The 23626-nt window shown below is 31.7% G+C and overlaps 1 protein-coding gene and 1 pseudogene across 3 annotated transcripts in view; one reads left to right on the top strand and one right to left on the bottom strand.

Moving 5' to 3' along the window:
* Task6 (TWIK-related acid-sensitive K[+] channel 6) overlaps positions 1-23626 on the top strand; it is an 82193-nt gene that overhangs the window by 33966 nt on the left and 24601 nt on the right. The gene's annotated exons all lie outside the window — the stretch shown is intronic.
* LOC114933378 (uncharacterized) lies at positions 1613-2234 on the bottom strand (annotated as a pseudogene).

The following is a 23626-nucleotide window of genomic DNA, read 5'->3' as shown; positions in this document are numbered from 1 at the left end:
CTCAGGGGTCCTGTCAATATTTTTATTCATCACACGCCAATAGAGTGCATCGTCGCTCTCTTGTTACCCGATTTGAAATGGCGCGAGAAGCCAGTTGCTGGTAAGGGTTTTCTCGGTCGCGATGTCACAGAGACATCAATATCGAATTTCACGTCTGTTTCAAACCGAACTCGAAATGTTCTCCCGAGTTTCACGAATACTTGAGAGTTTCGGAAATACGATCTCTCCTTCCTATACAAGCGTTAGTATCTCAAGATTCTCGCGTCGTACATATGACATTCATCTTATTTTTTCATATTTCACACAAAGACATCCTGAAAAATCTCTTTAAAATTGGCATAATTCGGAAAAGAAAGTTAAGAGTAGAATTTGCTTTCGTTTTATATCGCAAACATTTCTCAGATTATTTTGATAACAAGATTTGTTTTGTTTACAAACATTGTTGTACAATGAATGATACATATAAATATCTATAGAGTCAAATATATGTATAAAGATATAAATATTCAGATGTATATAGAATGTAGTGCTCAGAAAATTAAAGGGATGAGTATTACATTTTTTCAAGCGTAAATAAGGCGCAAGTGATTAAACTTGTTTGCCTGGAACGGCGAGATAAATCTTCATATTATATTTTGTGTTAATGTGAGATAAAACTTCAAAGACTTTTCCGGTTTGGTCAAGAACTGAATTTATTGGGGGAGGAAATCGAGAAAATATTCCACTTCCTCTCAATGTTTCTAGTGCTCTTAACTTAAAATATTTTGTCGGAAGCATTTCTCCGCGAATTGTTTTAACTTCGACAAACCCTGGTTATTTTATGTTTATAAATATAGACTACAATAGACGAGTTTACTCGTTTACAAACAGTTGTAGAGCTTGCTTTCAATTGAATATCTGAAGAAAATTTGATTTATTGTCAACAAAGATTTAATCTTATATGCATGATTATTTTTAATGTTATCATTTTATTATTTTTCATGTATTTAATAATGCGCATTTTTTGTCATATAGAGTCTCAACTATTCGGACATACATTTTCAACTATTATGACATCGAACACGAAGGAATTAAATGTCCGGTAATCTACTTTTCGCTTGTCGAACCAACGTGATTTGTGCATTTTGCGTATTACCTGTCTTTAATGACATTTTTTCTTTGTTGTCGATTTTGATGCTGAAAGCCTGGATTTCGCTCTCAAGCGTAAGCTGTGAAATCCGTCGCGAGTCAGATGCACTGGGACGCGCGCGGAAATAACGTTCGTTATGCAAACGAATGCTAATGTTAACCAAAATGTGACGGACAGGCGGGAATGGAAGAATATCCGGGCAAAGTTTGAACCATTGGCGAAGTCTATATGCTTCATGAGATACCCGCGGACCACTCGTCAATTTGTGGTTCACCGAGAATATAACGCGGTCAATTTATTCGGAAAAGGAGATTATGGATTACGGTGATGGAAGAATAATTCTTTCCGATTGCGACTCATCGTTGTACCAAAATACGATATTTTAATAACGCGACACCTGGAGAGAGATAATGTTCTTTAATATTCTTTCATGACTGAGATTTTTCTGCAACTCTTTGTGCGCTGCAAATCAAACGAAGCATTTTATTCGCCTTTTTCCGGATCACGCGGTAACGTACACCCGACTTGTCTCGAATATTCCACGATGATATCTTTGAGCTGTTTCGTCAAGATCATTTGATCCTCTACTTGCCGCATCAGCTGATTCTTTTCTGCTTCTAAGTCGTTGAATTCTTGAATTCTTAGCTGTTCGGTGATGCGCGATCTCTCTACAGCTTTACGTGTCTCGTATATGATTACACTCCACAAAAGCCCAAAGACTAATATCTTAAAGATTAGATCTGGATTTTATTTATTTCGTGAAAAAATTGCTAATAAATCAACCTAAAAAATATATACGTGCGTGCAAAAATTTCCTGATTGTTATTCTTACCTCGATTAATAATTTCGTCCCTAACTCCATCGTGCGAATGTCATCACGCTTCCTTTTTGCTATAGCTGGAATTCTTTGCGGTGCTATCTTGCCTTCGCACCAATAATAGAAACGTCCCAATTGAATCAGGACATATTTTTGTAGGAGTGGTCGCTTCTTCACATGCCTCACTATAAACTTTGACAACGGTTGCGTGATTTGTTTTAGAAACTGCCCAATAAGATTCGCGCCAGGAAATTTTTGCACCACCATAACTGCAAATACTTATCTCATCCTCTCGGAGCAAAATAATTTTCTTATAATCGTTATTAATCGGAGGAGAAAATGCTGAATTCATCTCGTTTACATGTTGACGTAAACAGATTAAAACTAGGGTTAAGTTGGCTATTTTTATATTATATGAAGGTTTCAGTATATCTCTTGATATTTATTCATCTGCCATCATATAAAACTTTTAATCTTCATATTTTCAGAAATATTATCTTTATTTTTTCTATTTTTTATCGTTGGATTTATTTCTTTGTTTTGTTTAATCTTGTTAAAATTCGTAAGAATTAATATATACGATATTTTTTAAATTAATGTATTAAAATTGCATATTTTGATTTAGCAGATTTGTCAATTTTTAAATCATATATCAATGATATACAGCACATATAACTGCAATAGTAGTATATCGTGCATAATATAATTTTTTTAGAAAATGCGTAGCATAGTATGTATACATAACATATGTAAGTTTACTCAAATATTCACTACTGATTTATATCTAAAATTATGAAAAGTAGGCAAACCATCTTTTGAATTTGAAAAATATTATGTACTTTGGATTTGTATATTTCATGTGAAGATTTAAAAATATGTATATACTTTCATATTGATCAAATGGATTAAACGGATTATATCCATCTATAATATATGTCCAAAAATCACGAAGGTGACCTAGTTGAACAGTTTGCAATTTCAGCAGGTATCACTTTCGATATGAAAATGCTGTATAGCTCTTTTGAAAATTCTCAGTTTTGTTAGTGAAATAGTATATATTATCTTATCAATTGTAATTAATATGCAAACGTTTATATTATTAATACATTTAGGTCTCTATATACATAATGTTAAATAGTATACAGATTTATTAAATTGTTCAACAGATTGATTTATTCGAGTCTATTTGAACTATTTTTATTTTTAATAAGATACATTTTTAAATAATAATTTTTCATCAATTTCTCTTGTATATATCTCTATATACATATCTGTATCTTGTGATATCTCGATATCATCTATTTAAATTTACTGCCGAAATCTAAATGACAATCGGAGAGTATAAGTCTCATCCTTCGCCGAAATCCATTAGATTGTCGCGAATCGCACACAAAATATATTGTGAAGAGAACATTTTTTTCCATATCCCTATATATCATTCCTTCTTATATAAGATATGCTTTTATGTTATTATACGAATAATATTCAACGAAAATTTTGAAAACAGATAAACATATATTTTCACCGTTAACTGACTATAATAATAAAATCTAATTCTATAAAGTTAAATACAATATATCTAATTTTGTTATTAATTAAAATTAAATACATGACGACGAAAACAAAAAAAAAAAATAAATTACAAATAATTATATATTCTAAATGAATAATTATTTTAATGCAATTATGTTTTTTTTTACTCGATATGAATTTAGTTATAAGAAACAAAGTGTACATCAAATGCAGACATGCGTATGTACATATTAATCAATGCATTAGCTCAATGAGAATTTTTCTATTCTTAGATTCTATTATTTTAAATATTAAATATTTTCGATTGATATTTGGATATTGAAACGCATAAAAAAAAATCTTCTCCCAATCGGATTTAGAAAGGGGATTTTTCGGTTTCATATATAGGATATAAATATTGTCCATTCTATCTTTGAGAGACTCTGATCCCGATGCGGTCTTTCGGGACAAATCTCTATTTTGACGCCCGACTTCTTTTTTTCCAACGAACGATTACGAGTCTCTCTCGAGTCGGCCGACTCAATGCACGATTTGATAGTCCTCTCGGCCGCCCCTTGGGGTGTCTTTTCACTTTTACCCCGCGATCGATCCGACCTACGCCCCTATGCACGGCTATTTGTAGGGCCCGCGTGCGGGACGGAAAAGAAAATTCTCTATATGCACGTGTGCACTGCTCCGTGACATTTCAAAGTTCATAGTTCATTATAGAAGTGCTGACGAATAATACTAACTTTTTTTTTTCCGACATCGAATAATTAGATATTTCAAAGAGTATATATATTTACTAAAGTATGTGAAAAAAATACATTTTTGTGTCACAATTATTTAATAACTCTTTGAGTTGAATATATTTGATTAGTGACATATCATATATTGAAATAGCATGTATTTAATGGCTATATATTTTAAAGGAAAATATTTTCTGCGCAAGGACGTAGAACATATTTGAAGCTTATTTCGCATGATATATTTGAGCGCATTATTTTGCGGAGCTATTTACATGACCGAAAATAAAAGAATTGATTTTCTGTAACTTGAAAGTACTTGTGAAAAGACGATTACGCATTACCGAAAAGGTAACTAAACAAAAGTATATAACTATACCCACTTTTTCCAATCGCTTAAATGAATGCATCTATACTGGATATACGACAATCCAGTCGTCGCCTTGATTTCAAGTATCGGGCGCACATGGCATCTGCATTCGAGAGCATCAAATAACAGCCGCCATTAAAAGTGTCGATACGCAATTTCCTGCGAAAACACGTCGTCGACGCCGGCGCCGCATGTCGGGAAAATCGGCGGAGAAATATCGGAAAATGTCGACGAGGTCGGCAGGCGGTGTAGGCGACGAGGCAGGATAGCGGAATGGAAGGACGCTCGTTCCAGGAGCACTTCTCCCGTCCGTCGTGACCGCGTGGAAGGCAAAGAAAAAAAAAAGTTGCCTATTTATAAACCATTAGCGGAGAATGAAGTTTAATCAGGCTCACGACGCCCCTCGTTCTATCTCTATTTATTGCTCCGCGGTTGATCAATACATTAAATGTTAGATTACCGCCATCGCTGTCTTATTTCAGCCGGAAGGAATTTTGGTTGGTTGCTGATCAAAAACTTTTTACGTGCGCTCTACAACAATTGACCTAGCTACGTTTTTTTACACGCTATACGGCATTACGCTCATCTTATTTATTTCTTTTTCAGATCTTTTTTGTCGTATATTATCCGAGAATAAACATTCTAAACTGGTTCTTAGGATAAAGGGTTGCTTAGTTATCTATTTGCTAATTATATAGATGTTTGTCTATTATTTCCAAATATGGGTACTTTACAAAGGGACTATTTTGGTGTTTAAATCTAAAACACTTTTTGTAATCTATTTAAAAAAAGAGAGAGGAATGTGCCTCCCCCTCAATGATTTATTGCTAAATATATCTCCCCTATGTTGAGAATGCTGCATTCTATATGTATATTAAACAAGTAAGACTCCAAATGATTGTTCAAACAAATTTCACAAATTGATAATAACTTAAAATTGCAATCAAGAGAACATTAATTATGGAGGAGACTATACTTATATGGATACCGAAATTGAAATTAGCGATAGAAATAATCTGATGATAATTAAAATTACGATAATGGATATTTTCTTTATGTCATTTTATAATTTCTAAACGCACAATGCACATTTCTCTTTTTATTATTTTACTTTTTTTATGATATAAGAATGAGGAGAGAATCTCTCTTCAAGTTATATATAAATTACGTTATATCGCTATAAATTATGTCACGTTATGCTATATTTGTATTTGATCCCAGCCTTGTTTAACTTATATTTAGACGCTAACGTGATATAAAATGATGTTCTCTGTTAATTTCAATTATCATCAGCTTTATGTGTTATGTGTGTTGTATATAAATGAGATTATAAAAATAGAGATAGTTTAACACGATGAATCCATTTACATAACGAATCTGTAAATTGCGAAAGTAGCGTGTTATTATCTAATTAAAATTTATATAGGGTAAAAACTCGCGTTCTCGTGTGCTCTTATATATATAAAATTATTTAACTAATATATAAAAAATTTTATTCTTCGGTTAAATTTAAATGAATGCACAGGATACTAATGTAAAGTTTAGTAAATGTAAAATAATTGTTCAAAAAATCTGCGGATTTATTTAAATTATTTTGTTAAGAAAATAATAAATTAACACATTTCATATAAATTAATTGCAAAAAGACTTTAGTTAAGTAGAGCACGAAAAATGTGATCTTTTTCAACACTTGAAAAATAATTAATGTCCACGTTCTTTTGCGTGTGATATATACTCGTACATATTTAATATTATATTTTCGGACAATACGATTAATTAACATGTCAAGTTTAATATTCGATTCAAAAAAGAGCAAGGATCAATTTGCTAAAAAAGAGAAATAATTCATTAATTTTACTTATAAATATGAACAAAACTTTTACATAAAGACCCATATGTCTATGAGAACTTTCTATACACATGTACAACACACCTTTCGTATCTATATTTGCTTGTTAAATTAAGGAATGATTAAAGATTAAAGATTATCATTAATATCAACGTTAATGGTATAATTTAAAGGAAATTTCTGTTAGATATACGGTATACATATGAAAATTACCATATAAATTGAATCACATTAGTTTCGAGTAACTAGTAGTTAAATACAATACAACAATTTATATATAATACAAATATTAATTTTATTGAATTCTCTTGAAATTGACATTTTCATGAAAGAATTGCTAAAAATGCAAGAGAATTTGAGGCACAAGAGTTAAAAAAATTGTTTCAAGTTGCACCAAACAAAAATGTATTGTGCTCGTCTAAAACTCAATCACGAAAACATTGATAAGATAATATTTCCTTTTAAAAAAAAATTTAGCGATAGTCTTGAAAAAAATAGATATTGAAATATATATATAGAAATAAAAATAGAATAAAAATAGATATAAAAATATACAATAGATAGAAAAATTGTGTTGTCAGAGAAATACTTTCACTTTTAGCCAGTTTCTACATAATTCATATATGAAACTTCTTATAATCGCAAGAACGGAAGTACGTTGTATCACACAAAATACGCTTGCTCGGAAGTCGAACGTTGCAAAAACTTGATCTCATGGCTGACGTGGCTCGAGTCACATTTTATTTACAGACAATAAAAATGACGGCATACGATTACAGCTCTCGAAGTCTAAAAAGTACTTCTAAAAGCTTTCTGAGAACTATTATACATAAGTGTCTAAATCTTTACTTTGACAACGAATGTATAGAGCTTGAACGAATAACGTTACATAGCTCTAAGCTCTAGTAAATATATTCTTATTCAGCTCTTTCGAAAGCACAAATTTATTCCACCTTTTTTAACGTTCTGTTCGATATATTATAATTATAAACGAAGAAAATCAAGCAAAACACAATAAGAGAAAATATTATCTCAATAAAAAAAAATGCATCATCTCTCTCATTCTTAACTGATATTCGATTAATTGCGAGCGTGTCTCCTCAGGATCAACACGGTCGAAGTAAATGATCATCCGAATGGCAAGCAGTACCACATCACCCTATTTAGCTGGCAGCTGCCTGGGGTAAGAAGTATATTTTCAGAGTAGCAGCGCGTCGATCCGCAGCAGAAACGGCGACGGCTGGGTCGCGAAAGCGGGCGAGGGTGGTTGTATATTTAGCTGTAAACTTTTCTACACCGGGGTGGTACACCCCTCGTGGCCGCCGCAGCTTAAACGGGGCTCCACGGTGGCGATGGACGCTGGTGGGGGACGAGCGAGGTTCTATTTATAGAAACGGCGACCTATATATAGCCCGTCGCGGGCTATGCATAGCTTCGACTCACCCCGGCCTAGTCACCCCCCTAAACTCTCTGCGTCGACCGCCGACCCCCACGTAGTCGCGAGCGCACCGCTCCGCACTGCGAATGTTCTCGGGGTGGGAACGCTCGTGGATGCGCGGGGGTGTTCGCGGGGGTGCGGAACCGACGTGTGGCACCGTGGTGTTGTACAGCCAGGTTCAATGAAACCAGGCCACCACCACACCATCCCCTCCGCGCGAGACTTCTCTCTTACGTAGAAATTCATCCCCCATTCAGCTCTCCCGGAAGCACGTTTGCGCGCGCGAGGACGCGGCGATGCGACTTTTCCGAATGCGACACCCCTTTCGAAAATCGGTTGGACATTTGGAGAAGAAGAGCTAGTGCTAGCTTGTCCCTTTGTCTCTCCCTTTCGTTCTGTACGTAGCTACGTGATAAAAGAAGCTATACGCGTTAATAACAATTTTTTTATTATAAAATAGCTTTATATGTGAGAGAAAGAGTATAGAAAATTGTGAATACAGAGCCATATACCTTTATGTAATTATTTCATTTTCTCTCGATTGTACGATTACTTTATCAAATTAATTTTAGTAGGAAAAAATGATCACGTGTTGTGCCACATTTTTCTCTTTATCGCATACAGACACCCGCATTCCTGTGTCTTTATATTTTGAAATTATATTTTCATATTTATTTTAAATTACATAGATACGCACGAATAAATGTTATTGGGAATAAGATATAAAAAGACTGTCCCTCTCTCTTTTCATTTTCCGCTTTACACTCGAGCTCTTAAAAAAGATGTCTTATATTAAGTACTTGTCCCCCGTTCGCAAGAAACTTTCCTGCTACTTATATCCAAGCGTCCTTTATCGAGTTAAAACATGTGTGAGAAACGCCGATAACGCCTCCAGATACGTCGTATCGTACCGCACGTACTACGATAATTGAAGAATTCTCAAGTGTTCCTCGAATGTATAATGTACGTAAAACGTAACTACGCATCCGCATTTCGCAGTCGGGGCCATTAAGACGCGTTAAGATACGAAAATATATTTTTATTACTCGACGCATATCTTCGCGTACGTTCTCGTTGCTCGTAAATATCAATCGCGACTTACGGGCGTTATAAAAGGTGCGTATAAACCGTGAACTGCGGAATGTAGATGTCCGTAAAACACTTTTAACGACCATCGTTAAGCCGATGAAGTAGGCTTAATATTCGTTCGGCGGGGATGACGTCATTTTAATACAACAATAAATTCGCGCCACGAAGCAAGATGGATTCACAGATGATTATCTCACGCTTTCGCGCGAATTCTGTATTCTGTATTACGTGAGTGTTTCGTAAAATCGCGGATAATTACTTGGCGGATTTTACAATTATATAATTACATTAGCTGTTTAATGAATTCCGCGACCATTTCAATTGTTTGCGGATATCAAACTTTATCACGCTCGTGCGTTGACGATGGAAGGTTTTGATACTCGGAGGAAAAAAAAAAATCTTTCTGCACGATGAAATTATCTGATCGTGTTAAAAGAGTAAGTGTGGTAAGCGCGTCATTGTTAATTACGTCGTACTACTACATGTACTATATAAATCGTGCCGCAGTTTCTTGCCGGTGTACATCATCTTATCTCTCATTCAGCTTGCATTACGCGGTGCATATCTTATGTTAGTGGGAGATTAGTTACGGTACGTATCGTTCATTAGTTCAGACAACGGATAACAATATTACGCTGTTGCACGTTCGTAGACTAATAGTAAGATCGATTGCATCGGAAATGAACTGAGATCCAAAATATTCTCAGAATGATTAATTAACTTTTTTTTATTATAGAATTTAATGGAATTGTAATAAAATGGAAAGAAGGTGGGATAAATTGTTATTTCAAGAGTTTGTTAATATTGACTATCGATGAAATTCGTTTATAAAAATAATCCCATACATATACTTTACTTTTTTCTTTAACATCAGATGCTTTGTAACTTTATATTTTTATATATCTAATTAATTAATTACCCCCTATTATCGTAATAAAATTATCACCATTTTTTTGAAGAGAAATATTTTAATATACTTAAATTATATTAATCTAATATGATCCAACTTATGAATATAATAATATTAATATTGGAAACAAACTTTGTTACTTATATATTATCAAATTTCGTATAGTGAAAAAGAAACAAACGCTTTGTATCTGCAAATCTCTCAAAGATAAAACCTTTATGCTCAGTACAGTCTCTCTAAACGACAATTATACCCCCGACGAGTATAATATATATTCTTGCGGCGAGTTTATTGTGTATACATATATACATAAATTTATTGCATTGTACGAAAGCATGCGAAAGCGAGCAGTCGTTAGATGAACCGCGAATACGGTTTGCGCAGCATTCTCTCTCTTCTTCTTTGCCACGATGTCTCACTCGGATATTAACTTTCCCTATAACGTAATAAATTCCAGGAAACGCGATTACTTTCTATGCCAAAGCAAATCGCTTTTAGATCATCTGGTTGAAATCGTCGTTATAGCTCAGCGTAATCATTTTTAGTTAATACACGCGCAGTCTAGCGCGTGCAGTTAGTCTGAAATGCAATTGATCCGGATCACTTGTGCGAGAGCAATTCCACGTCAAATTGGATAGCAATTAATTTTTCGTCCTTTACGATTTTCTTGTATTTGCTGGTATGGAGATAATAACTCATATTTCAATATCATAACCACTATATTTTAATACGAGATATATTGAATTTCGTAAAATCTGTCTATAATTGAAACGTTTTTTAAATCGCTTTAGGATTTTGCACGATTTAGACTAAAGAATTTCATGACACCAGTTATTTTAAATTTATTATATTTTATGTATAGTTACATTTTTTCTTGCATGTGTAAGATAAAAAATTGCACTTGATTATTTGTTACAGAAAAAAATTGTTTATAATTTTTAGATACTTAACATTTTCCATGCAAATAATGTAGACGTGTATCTATAGATTGGCTGACGACCTGGCCTTAAAAGTTCCTTCTTCGAAGTTTTGCGCGGAAACGATTGTAATTGTTCGATTCCCCAAGGAAATCTACAGCATTTTGCGGCAAATATCACGGTAAATTATCGTCCGTCAACACGATCAATGGCAAGTCAGACTATTGCGGTTACGCTAATGTTTCTGAGAGAGAGAAAGAAAATAGAATGCAAAGCAGTTAATTATACACAATATTTATGAGGGTTATATATTTTCATTAAAAAAAAATAGAAATTCTCTCTAGAGAAAATATGTTAATATATACGTTTAATGTATTTTCGCCGTTTAGCGCGTGTGCAAATTTTCTCTCCTGCGACGTAATAATTAATATACGTGGTGTGTTTTTTTTCACCGATCTAAAATTTCCCAGTGCGATCATACCTATACTCGCGATACGTGATCGTTCGACGCAGCGATAAGGCCGCAATAATATTTTCTCGCGTGCGTGCAAATTGCCAAGCCTGCGCGGAAAGAGAGCGAGAGAAAGAGAAACATATGCACATAAATGTCATTGCTTAAATACATAACTAGTGCACGGAATAGCCAGGACGGACGTTATTCCAGGGTCGTACGCGCGTATGCATATGCATCGCAGTCGCGATTAATTGGACGCGATCGACTTGTATATATATTTCGGTCATCTTTGTTTTCGTCAGCATGCTATCTCACCTCGATAAATCGAATCAAATTGCATCTCACGAATTATCTCTCCACGCCTTTGCTTAATGCATAAATCGACGCACTCTTTTCGCGACGCGCGATGATTTCGTTTTTCGATACGATTTTAAATTGAAAACAGGAATAATACATTCCGTGTTTCGCATCTACTTTGGAATGCTGAATTTTTATCAATTTTATGAGACCCGTGAAGAATAATAATATATGTTGCACACACATGTTTACACATATAATATATGTATATTGTATACGTATTGTACAACTATTAAAAATTTTTAACAATATTTAAAAAATTACTACCTTTCCAGAGTAATCATTTTTTTATTTTCCAAATTTTTGTTTCAGTCTTTTTTAAAGTTTTATTTTTGTAGTTAATTTGATAAAAAATAATATTTTGTAATTTACTACAATCATTTTACATAATGTAACTTTTTTGTAGAAGCTATTGCTTTGGGAAGAAGCTATAACTTTATGCTATTTAAAGCAATTTTATGCAGCACCATTTATAATACCGTAATATACATTAGTATAAAATTATGTGTGCAATACGTATTGATATCTTGTCTTAAAAAATATTTAAATATCGTGTATTGATTTTCCACATTTCTTGCGATCTGTCCACGTATTTGAATAAAATTTGGTTACTGGAGATAACAATACATAAGAGAGAATACTGCGAAATATATATATATATATATATGCATACAGACATATCGATGTGAAGCGAGAATTAATTCGACGAACCACGATCGATAGCGAATTTGAGTCCGTTTAATTACGAGAGATAATAGCGTCATCCTCTATACGCCCACCTCTTTACTTGTCTCGTTTTATTCATCGGCTGCTATTTACCTATTCTGTCCTATTTGAGTCCGGAGGAAGCCTGCTCGTGTATACATGTGAAGATTCAATTCATTGCTGATCGCTTCGATCGAATTACGCGTTCGCATCTCGTTACTCGTCATCTGCGATAAGCGGATGGATATTAATTGTTTAAGCTTCAACTATATTGGAGCGGAAAGATTTTACTTTCAAGTTTTGATTTTATTTGATAAATGAACTTGGTTTTATAGATTACTTCTAACCGCTTTTATATAAAATTATTGCAAAGTAAAAACTGCCCTTGTTATCATATATAATATATATATTATTTTTAAATATACAGAGGAGTTCTCGTTTTTGCAGAAAACTTTACGCGAGGCTATTCAGATCAGTACAAGCTTTCCTAGCTTTTCTATAGTTGTCATGTAAACAATTGTGCATCTGTCACGCGAAAGGAAAACTGTCACGCGTGGGAGTTGAGAAAGGTGGAATCGTAGGTGGTGGCGAGAAAATTGTTTAACATTGGCATCTCGATTTCTGCAATAGGAGGAAGATATTCATCTCTAACGCAATAATAATTCAAAACATTTTACTTTCACATCTCTCTTATATTTTGCAGATAATTTACTGTAACTACAGTAACAATTACACTGATTCTCCACTGCATTTTAATAAAGAGAGAGAAAAAAGTTGTCGCAACGCATATGATTATTATTAATCGTGTAATAAAAAAAGACTAGCAATAAGTTCTTTTTCTCTCTTTCTGAAATGTGGATTTAATATAAAATGTTCAAGTGAAACAAGCTAAGCCGTTTCGAGTCATAGTTAGTAGAATTTATCTCCTTTTTTTGATAATTTTTTTTATTTATTATAATAATAGTTTATCTAGTAAATATGTAATATATAAAAATTATCATTTTTTTTTCTCTTATCTCGTTGAGCATATTACGTGTGAATAAACTACATGAAAAGCGCGTGATACATTTTACCATATAATAACATTATATTATTTGATTTATATCAGAAGCTGACTTCTCGTATTTGTAAAAAATCTCTTCTCTATTTTTTATTATTCTTATTAAAATTCTATTCATTCGATAAGCCTAAACAAAATAACATGTTTGGTTGTTTGTTCTTTCTTGTATAATTCCTCGTCTTATTTGTCTCGGGACGAAACAGTTTGACTATTTTATGAATATATGGTTGAAGAGCTCACAGACACTTCCAAACAACTAACGAGTACTCTCGTGTTATATGCGCGGAGAGAAGCTGTATGTCGAGTAATACATATGTCAACATGTGTAGGTCCATTAATCAGTAGGTGCACTACAACAAATCAGATATACTAATAGAACTGCCGCAAAGAGAGAAAGAGTGTATGTGTGTGTATATATATTTTCACAGAATTATCATCAAATAATATCTTAAAATAATTTTAGACTATTTTGGATATTGATTTTTAAGCGATATTAATATTATGAATTAATTAAGATATCTGTTATTTAAGAGAATTTTATTTTATTAGAAAAAAAAGATCTTTTAATCAGTGGAAAGCTTATCTATTCTGAAGGTATATTGCTAATATATTGATTAAAAATGATATTTGAGTTTACACAATATATAACATACATACATACTTCTATTGCTTGTGCAATTGTTGAACTCGTTATACTATTCGTTATGCTGTATGAATTTAGTACAACCGTGTAAATAAAGTGCAAAAAATATGAAGTATTCCAAATTTTTTAATATATAAACACTATATATTTTCCTCTTATCTTTAACCGGCGTAAATGTATCTTTTCTTTTTGTAAAACACACAGTTTCAAATATGGAACATATTAATACGAAAAAATAATTGTGCTTTTTCACAAATTTCTATTTTAAAACTATATTATGATATTTTATAAAATTTTTTTTATTATGCCTGATATTAAAAAATACAGTTATCGAACATGTCTAATACATATTAAAAATCATCTCTAAATGCATAGAGAAGTCTATCATATACATATCTTCTGTATTATGGAACTGGTTTCTTGAAGCCGTGGATAAATGAGATTTCACCACCGAGAGATCCGTCTTGCAAAATGTATTTTTAACGCGAAATATCAATCCTACCTTAGTGATTGCAGTATGTTTCGCACATACAGAGTAGATCTCGAGACAGATGTGCAGAGATGTATTAGCGTGCGAGAGATGTGGTGGTAGTATTAGTACGACTGGGGAAAACTCGAGCACACAGGAGGTCTATACGGCCGCTTCGGCGATGTAGCCAGCTCGAAGCATGGTGGTCGTGTGCCGCAATGCGGCTATCTTATCACACCATCGAACCTCATCTCCTACATGCGCCTTCTCATTTTTATATGTTACCGTCAGCATCCGCTAAATTAGGCCCCGGAAATCGTTTCTATTTTCTATCGCGGTTCATTAGTTTCGTCCCGAGGCTATATCCTTGTCTCGATGCTTGCAGTGACAACAACAGTTGCAAGTGCAACAAGGCGTACATCAAGCTCAAGGTGTATATAGAGATGTCAGCTATTTCCTTTGAAATGCAAGTTAGACATTGAAAATCAAATTAATTAACAAAATTGAGAAAGTCATAACTATAATAACATTATTTAACTTTTTCGTTAGAAGTGATTAAAGAAGTACGACTTTTCACTGTTTTCTCATTAAATTTTTAATGGTATCAGATCAATTCTAAGTCTAATAAAAATTTATATTTTTCTAATGAAATTAATATTGCATAGGAAATTTTACGGATTAATTGCTAGGAATAATAATTACTTGTTTGATTAAATACGCACTTATTTAACTTGTGTCTATTTATAAAATTTAATAGACCGATAAAGCTACAGTTTTGGCATCTCGTCATTTTTTTCCATATTTGTAAAGACTACAAAATTTTAATTTTATTAATTTATTGCCGATTAATAAATGACATAATATTTTTATGCATTTGTAATAATCTTTAATCATATAAAAGCTTTTTTCAAGCAGTATAACTCACTAGCAATCTCAAACGGTTTTATTTCATATCGTTATATCAATTCGTTGCCAAGTTATAATGTCTTAAAGTTTTCAGCAAATAGCTCATTCATAATTCGAATAGGTTTCACTGTAGGTTATAGTATGCGCGTAGGTGTTACTACGGAGTATGATTCAGCTGTTCTTTATTTGTTGTGCATAGTACGAACTCGACAATGGACTTTTCAACGACCTTAGTTCCTCGGCCATCGCTCGATGTATCTTCACATAGAAAAGTCACAGTAAACCAAAACAAATTGCATTGTTTCCTAATGTTAGAATACGTATGTCCGCAACGAAATAGAATTGTCTTTTTACATCTAGCGATTTACGAAGAAAGAGCACATACCCATTAAGATAATTGAATAAGAATTGGTTATTATCTGAAGAGTGAAGGAAAAATATATATGATATAAAATATACAATTTTATATTATATTAATAATTATAGATATATTTTAAAAATGTATTATTATTATTAGAAGTGTGATTTATTAAAATTATTAGATTGTATACAAAAATCACATGTTAACCATTAGACATTTTCAGATTAATAGATCTGACGTGAAAGAATTTCCCACGAAAAGTTTCTTATTAACATTTATTATGAAATACATTGATACAAATACATTGATAAGGAGACACGAAGGAATATAAAGACTCGAACATAAAATTCTCTGTCCTAGTTACATATATAGACGTCTCTTCGCTGAATTTGCTCGTGATACTGTGCAAAACTGCGACATGACTGCAATCAGCGCGATCCACTTTTTTCAAGCAATCAATCCGCGTTTCGTTCGTAGAATTTATTTATTTACAACAGCTGCGCAATTTGTACAGTCATTTTATTACGATTTTCATAGGATTTTCGTGCGCTGTGGGAGTACGTAATGAGTTATTATTGTGCTAAACGTATTAAAGTACTAAGCGTATTTGTTGAACTAAATGATATTTTTTGTTAGAAACTGTCAAATGATATTTTCTATCAAAATTTAATTGATCATCTTATTCGCATTTTTTGAATATTTTATTTTTTATAATAATTTAACAGCATTTATGTAAGATATATGTACTATATATTTTTTAAAAATTAATTTGTTTTTCTTTGGGTTAAGAGTTTATTAAAAAAGTATTAAATATATACAATATACATATTATTAAATACAATATTTGAAATTAACAAAAATAAGATTGTGTAATGTATGTGTAAGTTTCAAAAAATTTGTTTTCTTTTATTGGACTTAACTGGAAAATGATATTTTTCTTAGGAAAAATTTGCTTTGATTTTTAACAAAGAATATTGCATTTTGTACTAAATGCATCTATCGCTGAATACGACATAAATTCAATTTATGAACCAAATATTGTGTATCAAAACGACTATGCGCTAAACACTAATGTCATTACGAGATGTGTTGCGTTTTAATTACAATTCAGCGGACATATCGCATATCGCTCCTATAACCAACATATGTTTTTGAGTGTAGAAAACCGTGATTTCAATATTGTTCGAGTTATAAATCGATGAACGGTGTATTTCTAGCCACACGAAACGTTATTTATTTGCTTAATTACAATAAATTATTGATAATTTGATAGAAATTTATGACAAAGGTTTTTATAAGATATGTATTATTTATTTTTTACATCTTTGTATAATAATTTTTATATATTCAACAATTTATATGCATATCTTAATCATTCTACTCGTTGAAAAATCTTAATTATATTATGCACATACTACATATGTGTGATAAATACATCTCATGTTGAACATGTGTTGGAACGAAGATGGAATGGAGATGTATTTTTCTCAAAATGTTTTATTATGCCAAAGTATATGTGTCTTAAATAATATTTAATGTGTATCTTACATGAATGCTATTGAATTATTGTAAAAAAGAGAATTATACAATAATTGAAAAGAACAAGATTTTTAGAAATTAGATAAAAAATAGAAAGATTATATGCAAATATGATTAGATGTAAAAAGATGCATGTTAAACATGGAAGAAATAAAAATCTTGATATGAATTTTTTATTTGAAATATTACGTAAGAAAATGGTCGTCATATATTTGTGCAGGTATATGAAAAATAATTTATACTCAAAAGAAAGACATATTGATATAGGAAAAGTCTCTCATTAGATATAATATGCAGCATGCACTGAAAACTGTAATAGTACGTGTTTACTTTTAACCGCGAAAATTGAACACATCTGCGTATTTCTCAAGAAAGTTATACTCTACTTACCTGTACAGCATTATAATCATTTTTTATAGAGCATTTCTTTTCTCATACATTATTTCCAAACTTTTTAGAGGAGCATCAAATATCAATACACTCATCGCAAGAATTTTAATTATTGTACAATTGGATGTTCACTTACTAAAAATTTTAGATGACATAATTAATTGCTGAATTGAAAAGATATTATAATTTTGGTCTTAAACATTTACATCATAGATAATGTAAAACACTTATATGATTTATTTTTCAAATCAAAATAAAAATGTACTATATATTTAATTACATGGGTTTGATTTCAGAAAGAAATATTTTGTAACACGTTTAATATTCACAACAATATACGTAACGTCACATTCACATGATGCTAATTTAATAATGCTTTCTCAGATAACATTTTTTTCCATTATTTTTTTCATAGACATATTATTATACGACAGTTCTTAACTTTTCGTTCCATGTTACTAGGGGTCGGTCGTTCCAACTCTTGGCAAGTTTTACCCAACAAGTAGCATATCTATGTTTCCTTTTTTAGAACTTATCTAAAAAAAAAACGAAAATATGCTACCTGTCAGGTAAAACATACCGAGAAGTTGGAAAAATCGGCTCTAAACCGCGTTTAACGCTTGAAATGGCACTAACATCAATAAAGATCTACATATCTATATTATCTTTTGTGTCGACATACTCTTGGACCATTTCTGCAGCGGTCATTGCACCTGTTTTCGATTGTCAATGTACCCGCGTGCAATTAGATTATATATAGAAAATAGAGCACAATGGATTAACGAAAACTTAAATAAAAAAATATTATTTTGACGTAACATACATTTGTCTGTTAGATAGCATCCTCTTAGAAATTTAAAGAGCTTAAATTTAAACCTTTTAAGAATTAAGGAACTTAAATCTTAAATATATATTGTTGACCTAATTTCTTGATTTACCTACTTCATTTGAAACACAGGAGCGCAAGTTAATTTTTTTCAATGCTCTTAATTTTATATAAAAAGAAAAAATTATACACACACAATATTATATATACGTATGTATGTGTATGTGAATAGATACATACATATCAACAACAATTTAAAAAAGTAATTAATAATCTGTAGAGAGTGATGAATAATTGCTTTAATATATGTATAAATAAATAATGAAACATTTTTTAATGTTATATGTTCTTACTTTTGAAAGATAATTTCCATGCAATTACATACCATATATCAAATACATAAAATCAAATTTAGCAGTTTAAATGTGCTTATATACGTATATCTATCGAATGTATATATACCAGAAATGTGCGCATGCAGCATAAACTTTGGGTGCAGTGGACGCGGTGCCCCATAGCTGGTAAAACTACATTTACCGAATCCGGCGACGTACGCGGGGATACGGTTTGACGTCATTGCGTGAAAATGGGCCACGGCCTCCTGAGCCACCCTTTTCCGACTACCCCGCGACGCCTTGTCATCCTTCGTCCTGGTACGCGCCACAGGATCCTAAAACACCGCGCCATGGGACATTGAGTATCGTGTATATACATGTGTACATACATATATATATATATGTGTATATTATATGTATACGTGTGTTATATGTGTGTATACATATATATATATATATATATATATATATATATATATATATGTATACGTATATATATTCTTCTCCAACGAATGTACTTAAGCGGTACGCGACGGGATTGAATTAAATCAACACTCAACGGAGTTATTTAGTACAAACTTCGGAGCCGATCTTCTTTGGCGCAAAGTTATATAAATCAGTAAAACGGGGACGATATTATTTTAGTGTAAGATTATAGTGCATTCTTAATGCTCTGCCAGAGAGTGACGAAGAACATATTACATATCTACTGCTCCGCGTGAATTATTATTTCAAAACTATACTAGTTTTTACCGATTGCGCGTACATCATATATAGAGAATATAAAATATTTTGATATAAGTAACCGATTTTTTTAAACTGCATGAAAAAATAAGACGATTATTGTATCAATCGCGATCGACATGCGTTATATGATTAGTGTATATATAGTATCTTGAACTTCAATACGTTTTAGCAGTATCTCAAGGCTTTATATACTGATGATTCTTTAAATAGTATTCTCATTTATGAATGTTGTGTCGATATCCCCCTATATTCTATATTATAATATATTACAAGAAAAGAATAGTTAAATGGAAACGGAACGCAAAATGTACGCGAGATTGAAATGTATCAATGTCCTAGATTTAGATTTATTAAATATAATTGTGTAATTTCGCATTTTTTTATTCGCCTTTTTTATATAGATCTCGGATAATATTACTTCAAATTGAGAATTAAATTGTCAGATTTATTATTAAATGCAGGATATTGATATCAATTATTCATTAAAATAATATATAGCATTGTATTATTATATTTTATCTTTTACATTTTTGGCGAACATATTTCATTATTTCATCGTTTTGCATTAACTGTACTAGAAATTTCTTTAGAATGAGAGTCCTTATCTATTTTGTACAGCTGATGCATCACGTATCGCATACAATTATGCAATCTGTTACAAGCACGCATTTGTGACGCTATGCTATTCAAATTGTTAAAAGAAGTATAATCGTTTATATCACCTGCTACGCTAATATATGTAGGTTTTTAATGAAATTGATAAAGTTTCAAAATCGTGTACATCGCATATCCTAGAAGCAGCAGGCATCACACAGAATAAGCCGAACTTGCTTCAATGCTTTATCGAAATGGAACTTGATTACTAATTTCGGAGAGTAGTTGCAGCCCGCGTGGTCAAGAGGCAATATCCTAAATATATCTACCCTTTCCATAGGACTATATGAAGGAGCGTTTAAGACCCCGATTGACTCATCATCCTCAATGGAGATAATTTCGAAGCTTCATTAACCAGAGTGGATCCTACTCCGAAGTGTAAATATCGAATATCAATATCATCTCATTGTAAAAAAATTGACAATGACAAGAAAAGTGATAACACTGTCTGGTATATATTAATAATGTGAAAATTATTAGTTTGCTTTCGTATTTTCGTCTTTCTTAGATCATCTCATGATTCGCTCTTGATCGCTTAACGTTCAGCTCAATCTTCAATTAGTACGTATTTGCAATTTGTGGCAATTCATTATTTAGTTCTAGTTGAAAACGAAAATGAACTTTATTTGGAATTCTATAAACGTTTTAATCTTACATTTAGGTTCATTTCTTAAAGGAGAATTCGAGAGAAACAAACAGAAGTAAATTAGGAAATTATTATCTTAAACCGTGTTTTTTTGTTATTATTTGTATATTATATAAATAGAGATAAGTTCTCAAAATAACTTGCATTTTAATTTTTAAATGTGTTTGCAAAGGTTTAAAAGTGATCATAGACTAACATTATCGTAGAATAAATATTGTGATAATGATAATTCGCTATTAAAAGGTGCATTAATGATAGAAGGAAGCTATTTCTTGTTACATGACGGAGGAAGTTAGAGTTTGCGGTGAATATATTAGTTCAAGCACTCTATATATAATCATGAAATTTCCTCGCAAAATTTGGTTGTTAATAAAAGGATCAAGTTTGTCCATACAAACATAATAGATGAAACATTGAAGATTGGCGTCTCGGATACTATATCCCGGTTAATGTTACGCATCAAAACGTTAAAGCCTAAATAAACATGTATCTAGAAAAGTATCGTTTTCAAGCAAAAATCTTTTGAAGTGCTTGGTAAACATAAGATAAAATGTGTTTACAAACTCGAGGAAGAAATTTTGATTTTCTGGAATTTATACAAATAATGAAAAATGAAAAATATATAATAAATATCGAGAAAAGTAAATGACTTATTTAGAAGAACTCGATCTTACTATTGCGTTTTATTAAAAAATATTTTTAAACATAACACTTGTTTTTTGAATTTAACAATTTTTATTTTCTCCTAAATCTTAGTTATAAAACTGGTTCTGGTTAAATTTTAGTTATAAAATCATACTAATACTGGCTGATCTTTTAGAAATTTTTATTATAATAGTAAACGCTGCTATTTCTATATATATTATTGATTAACACTATTATATATTTATTTTATTATTAAAAATTATATTACATAGAGAATTATCTTTTAAAGAAATATTTTAGATTGTCAAAACTATAAATTTTCCTCTTGACATTATAATCGGTATTTAGAATTCAGGGATGATTCACGGATTCTGATTAATGAAACTAATATTACCATAAAAATCGGTGACAATCTTTTATGTCGCGGCCGTGAAGCTACCAGTGTATACGTCAGTACATTAATGTATTTCATTCACTCAAATGTCTCTGCCACAAATATAGACATATACACGTGTCGTTTTTTTATCAGAAGCTTTTCGAAACATCATAGACATAAAAAGTAACGACACACCTTCGAATCCCTCGTGCTTTGACTTTGTGTGCGTGAAATTGATATATATATTTTGATGAATCTCCTTTTGCGCTTCGCTATATATATATATATATATATATATATATATATATATATATATATATATATTTTCGAGGGAGGGATCCATCCATTGGAACTTTCTGCGAGTCTGTATTGGTTGTGTATAATTTATTCCATTTTTCGCCCTACTTGCGACTTCTTTTCCTCGGTCGATGGATTCTTCCCACCCTTTGCATAAGTACCAATTAATGCTATGACGTGACGACCGAGTTTAAATAAAGAGGACTCGCACAAATTGCGAAAGCTATATTAAGGTTTTCTGTGAGAAGCTCAGTTCGTAGAATTCAAACGAATCTCCATTAGCAATTAACATAAAAATCGTAAGTGATGAATGACGGCAGATAGTCGAAACACGAATTTTTCATAGGATCCGATCATAGATATATAATATATTTTAATATATTTAAAAAATGGGTCTATATGGATCCGATTACTGAGCGTTGAGAATATTGTATTTTTAAATTAATTAATTTTTCTTATTTATTAATTTATTATAGGTAATAATAAGGTCAAATTCTGTTAAAAAACATATACATACATTTTATATATTTAGAATTTTGAATGAAATTTATTTTAGGGAATTTATATATATATATGAATTTAGTGTTACCAAGATAAAGGGATATACGAACAAAAAGAAACGTAACAAGGTTATCCTAGATGTTATCGATATAATCAAAGTCAAGAATACGTTTTGTTCCTTTTTATTTCTATTTTTATGTGGTTGCAAAAATTTTATTACAGATATCAAGAATAATTTAGAATTTAATTTTATTTAAAAATTGATAACATATTTTACGAAATGTGAAAAAAAGAAAAATATATTTTTTCTATTATATAATTTACATCTATAATAAGTAATTTATTTTATGACTTTCTTGCTACTCGCATACAAATTTTTCTTTCAGTAATTTCTTTTCCAACTAAAAATGTGTAGAATTTTAAAGTCTGAAAAATTTCTTTCTCTGTTGTATGAAGCAGCTAAGTAATATCCCAATCTTTTAATATGGAATAATTGCAATTACGTTATACTTCGGCTCTATCGAAAAATTCTCGACGGGTAATTTCGATCTTACAAATTAATTTATAACATAATTAGATAAATAGGAAACGGCGTTTTTTACTCTACGCGATAGCGCTCATGCGATGGTGCTCAATTCCAATTAAAAGCTCGATACCAATGGAGTGCAGGCCGTTGCAATGTCCCCCTATCGTGGGCATTGTTTGCATAGCGAGAGTCCTTGAAGCAGCCGAGAAAGCCGAGACAATCGTTCCTCGAAGGCGGCGGTCCTATTACGTGTAATTGGTTCATTAGTTCCATATCGGCGGAGCTATATTCGAGGTCGTTGTTGTCTGAAGAGGTTGCAAGAAGGACACCATGGCGCCTGCTTTTCTCTCCCCTCATCTCTTTATCCCAATCGATATATATCAATATACACATGTGCATATTTACATGGTGT

Source organism: Nylanderia fulva, unplaced genomic scaffold (genome assembly GCF_048542155.1).
Source record: "Nylanderia fulva isolate GAGA-0341 unplaced genomic scaffold, ASM4854215v1 Scaffold25, whole genome shotgun sequence".
NCBI classification, from domain to species: Eukaryota; Metazoa; Arthropoda; class Insecta; order Hymenoptera; family Formicidae; genus Nylanderia; species Nylanderia fulva.
This window is presented reverse-complemented; position numbering and strand designations above follow the sequence as displayed.